Consider the following 5,024-nt stretch of genomic DNA (forward strand, 5'->3'; position numbering starts at 1 on the left):
TATCCAAAACGTAAAACTAATTATTGCACGATGAAATGTTTCCAGGAAATCCTGTGAATGACGTCAGAATGTCCGTGCTTCTCAAACGGCAACAAAACAATTTTGTGTGGTATTTAAAGATTTTAAAAATACCGAATAATAGAAGAACATGAAATTTATATAAATGTAGTTTAATGTGAACTATTTCCTGAGCTAAATATTTTTACGATAAAATCGCTCGTATCGTAAAAATATCTACCAATAAATACAAATCCAGCAAATACGCATTTGATAACAGAAATCAAACATAATCGCCACTTATTATATAAGAAAATTCAATTCTTTGCGTTGCATCACGCTTTCCGTTCTTAGAATATCTCACAAAAGTTACCAGTTAAGAGTTAATCTTAGCAGAAGCAAGAAACATCCAATCAGTTATGTTATAACCATTTTTTATCACTCCTATTTACGATTTCTATAAACTTGTTCGTGACAGTCTCACTTATAAATTTAGTACTCTATTTTTAACAGATGAGTGATTACTACATTATTTAATCCAGCCTGAAATAACGAAATGTCATAAATTGTCAAAAATTAATGATTATTTCTTCAATTATTGTATCGAGCGAGCGCAGTCCTGTTCCTACCGAGATTAAATAAAATGTTGCGGCAAACTCGCAATAGTCAATTTCAACGCACTAAAAAAAAGTTTGATAATTGCTACCATATATATATTATAATATATATTTACAATATATACAATATATATATTTTATTTAGCACATTGGTGCAATATTTAGTAAATATTACTAAACATAATAATAAAAAACTAACATTTAGAAAGAATTAGAAAAGTAAAATTAGCGTTGAAAAAATTGATTGAAAGAAAGAATATTTTGGTATTACAATAGCTATCAATATATTTTGTTTAGTGTATTGATTTAATATTTAGTAAATATCAATCAAACATAATAAATAATATCTAATAATCAACCATTTAGTAATAATTAGAAAAGTAAAATTAGCTATTAGTTAATTTTCGTTACGTTAACCAATCATAGTTGATTAAAATTATTTTACTGAATCTTTAATAACTATCATCTAGGCTTGATTATTATTATTATTCAGATAGACTTTTTTTTCAGTGCCTAAGTTCCGTCGACAATAGGCACATTTCTCTCTTGGATTTCCACAGAAAACAATAGACACTTTTTCGCCTTAGCGTTTTTTACATCAAATAAAAATCCAACACATGGGTTACATCGAGAAGAAGTGAAAATAAACTTTGTTTTCACGGAAAGATATATTATGCAAAGCGACTCGTATTACGTGCATTGTATACCGCGAGATAACCCGAGTCGTCGTCAAACAAACGTCATAGGCGTCGCTTCGTCGAAGAAAAACCGATGTGCTCGGAACGATTACGAATATGACACGCAAACATTCCTGAAGATGACAACGTTAAAAGTTACGGTCGTGTAATTTTAAAGGCTTATAGCATGATGCACCTTCTTCTGTCAAATGTATTATATTTACATATTTTTTCTTTAATGATAAATTTGTATTTAATATAGAAACTCAAGAATGATACCGCATGATTCATTTTAAAAGTCTTATAATAATTGTATGAATTAGAACTTGTGAAATAGATTTGCTCAATTTTATAAGTAATACTATACTAAAAAATAAAGTTGTCAACTTGACTGAATTAATTTATAGTTGAATAGAATGTATATACTTATCAAATATATTACAATAATAAACAGATAAAGACAGAATATAGTTTATTCGTCAAAATTGATAAACACAAAACAGTTTGTATTTATTAATTTCGAATCACATATATTTGACTTAAATATATATGTACCTACATTCAAAAAACCTGTTAACTTGATTAAAACTAGTATAGTTGTAGAATATATTTATATTTATCAAGTATAATAGAATAATAAACAAAAATAAAATACAGTTTGTTCGTCGAAATTAATAAAAACAACATAGTTTATTAATTTTGATGAAAAATGTATGTATTTAAATTAAACCTACAAATACATTTGAGTTAAATACATACATTCAAAAAGTTATTAACTTGACTAAATTATAATAGTATAGCTGCAGAATGTATGCACTTATCAAATATGTATAATATAATAATAAATAAAGATAAATTTGTCAATTTTGTCGAAAAATGCATGTATTTAAATCAAATATATTATATATGAAGTAATCATTATTGAGTTTAGCCTCATCTTCGATATTAATAAAATTAGGCTCATTCGATGCGTTTTTGCACGAAAAGAACGAATCCCGACTGGTAAAAATGAATGGTCGCTCTGCTCCGTGGGACCGGGGTATTAATCATTAAAGTTGACGGCTATTCAAATCCTGTCACAATGATGACATAGAAAAATATGAAAACATGTAAGTAAAGCTAGAATAAATACATTTTCTGTTTCAATTACATAAATTCTCTGCTTTAAAAACACAAATTGTTTTCTATATAATTTTTGTTTTTATAGCAGAGAATTTATTTTAGTTAGGTATTTATCTGCTTCATAAATACAAATTCTCTGCTCTAAAGACAAATTCACTACTGTAAAAACCAAAATTATATACAATAAAAAATAATTTGTGTTTATATTATTTATAAAACAGAGAATTTATGTAATTCTCTGTGCCATCGATGTGACCAATTTCCAGTCCTGAATATCTGTCAACTTTAGCAATTAATGTCTCGGTTTGAAAGAAAGAGAAAGAGAGAAAGAGAGAGAGAGAGAGAGAGAGAGAGAGAGAGAGAGGAGAGAGAAAGAGAAACTTTTTTCCAGATCCATTCATTCATTTCGTGTAAAAACGCGTCGAGCCCAATTTTATCAACATTAGAGAGATGAGGAGACTAAATTCAACAATTACTATATATTAGGTTGTTCGGAAAGTAATTTCGTTTTTTCCCAACAGAGGACTTATTATATTTTTTCACAGCCAACTTCACACTTAAGCCGCATAATCATTATATATTTTGACAGCTGATATAGCAAGGCTTGCTTGTGAAAAAAGTTCAATTGATTCTACGCAGTAGTTTTTGGTTGGTGCCCTATCAAATATGAAAGTGAAAAGCAGTATTTTCGGCATATTTTACTTTTTTACTATCGAAAAGGTAAAAATGCTGTTCAAGCAAGAAAAAAATTATCCGATGTGTATGGAGAAGATGTGTTGACAGAACGCCAGTGCCAAAACTGGTTTGCAAAATTTCGATCCGGCAATTTTGATGTTGAAGATGCACCACGTTCTGGAAGGCCAGTTGAAGCTGATGAAGACACAATAAAGGCATTAATTGATGCAAACCGGTGAATAACAACTCGTGAGATCGCTGTGAGATTAAATTTATCGAATTCGACCGTTCATGATCATTTGAAACGCGTCTGATTGAAAATCGTCTTTCATTTTCATAAGAAAAAACGAAATTACTTTCCGAACAACCTAATACATTCAAAAAAAGTTATTAATTCGACTAAATTTGGTTGGTCTTTATTTCTTTCATTTTGGAAAGAGTATGTATTTGAGTCAAATATAATATATGAAAGAAATGAAGACGAATCAAGTTAACAACTAAATTTCTCTCGTTATAAACTCTACACTAGTTAAAGAATCTGTCACATCTGAATGGGAAAAATGCCAATAAATTCACACGAAAATATAAACTAACAAAATGAAAGATTTTCGTTACGTGACGTTACGTGAACGCTCTCTCAAATATCCTACAAGGAAATTCTCCGCGCGCAGGAAGAGTCTCGTTATCGCTGGATTCTGACTCACTGTGGTCAGAACGCTCTTTTTTAAAGTCTCTAACACATATATACCTATACATATACCACGAGTCTTCCCGGCGATCTCGATTGGAAGTCCACTCCAATCAATGATGCGATCGATAATGCATCCAGACCCACGTAATCGAGACGCTCATTCTATTTCCGAACACGTTCGCCGACGTCGCGCAACCGAAGTTGTCTTCTTCGAAGTTGTCCTCTTGGATCAGCAGCAGCATCATTAGCAGCATCATCAGCAACATCATCAGCAACATCATCATCATAAATGTAGCGCCATGATGCACATCGTGTCGCGCGACAAACGAGATGAAATCGAAGGAGGCATTTTATGGGCGAGAGACACAGCGTGGACACGGGAAAAAGACGAGGTCGAGTCTCTTTCGCGGGCGCAAACGGGCGCGTCGTCTCAAGCTTCGAGAAGAGTGACGCGAAGAATTTCCGAAGTGAATCCGCTCTCGTGGCCGGGCTCGCCGTCGGCGGTCGGTGTCGTCGCCCGGACAACCGGCGGCGGCGAGCGGCGAGCGGCGCGCGATCGAAATAACGGTGAGCAGGCGAGATTTTGACAGAGAGCGTAGGCCTAGGCGGCCGCCATGATGGCTCTCGGCGGTTATCGAGATCGAGTCGCGCGGAACTCGGAAGGACCGGCCGGAAGTCGAACGGCGCGGAGGAGCCTCGAACGCATAATTAGGAGGTGCTACGTACCTGGTGCTCCCTGACGGAGCTGCGATCTTCGGAATTCCCGGCTTGCTCTTTGGCCTCTCCTCTCCGCTCTCTGCTCTCCTCGCGCTTTCCCCTTTCGCACTCTCGCTCCCTCTGCTCTTCCTCGTCGTCCTCGACTCTCACATCGATGACTACGCACTTTCCTCGTCACACCTCTTCGCCTCGAGTATCGATATATACTCGAGTTTACTCGTCGTACCTCCTCGGAGGAAAAACACTACCACCGCACCCGTCGCTCTCTTTAAGGTTAACCGACGTCGCGACAACGGGTACACCGCCGATGACGACGACGACGACGACGACGATGATGACGACTACGACGACAGTGAGAACGACGACGGCGACAACGACGATAAACGACGGCTACGCGTTATCGCGATGGCGTGAAGCCGCACCAGAGCACGCGATTATGGGAACTAGAACGTCTCGAGAATCCGACGACGATGACGACGACGACGGTCGGACGTCGGCGATTGTTTTCATTCGACGACACACGGAAAC

General features: G+C 35.7%; 1 protein-coding gene across 1 annotated transcript in view; it reads right to left on the minus strand.

Moving 5' to 3' along the window:
* Positions 1-4,578, minus strand: part of LOC108755594 (guanine nucleotide-binding protein G(I)/G(S)/G(T) subunit beta-1) — a 36,424-nt gene extending 31,846 nt beyond the window's left edge. Inside the window, exon 1 of the mRNA XM_018498702.1 lies at positions 4,506-4,578. The gene's annotated coding sequence lies outside the window, so the exon portion shown is untranslated. The remainder of the gene's footprint in view (positions 1-4,505) is intronic.
* Between the last annotated feature and the right edge of the window lie 446 nt (positions 4,579-5,024).

Source organism: Trachymyrmex septentrionalis, unplaced genomic scaffold (genome assembly GCF_001594115.1).
Source record: "Trachymyrmex septentrionalis isolate Tsep2-gDNA-1 unplaced genomic scaffold, Tsep1.0 scaffold89, whole genome shotgun sequence".
Taxonomy (NCBI): domain Eukaryota; kingdom Metazoa; phylum Arthropoda; class Insecta; order Hymenoptera; family Formicidae; genus Trachymyrmex; species Trachymyrmex septentrionalis.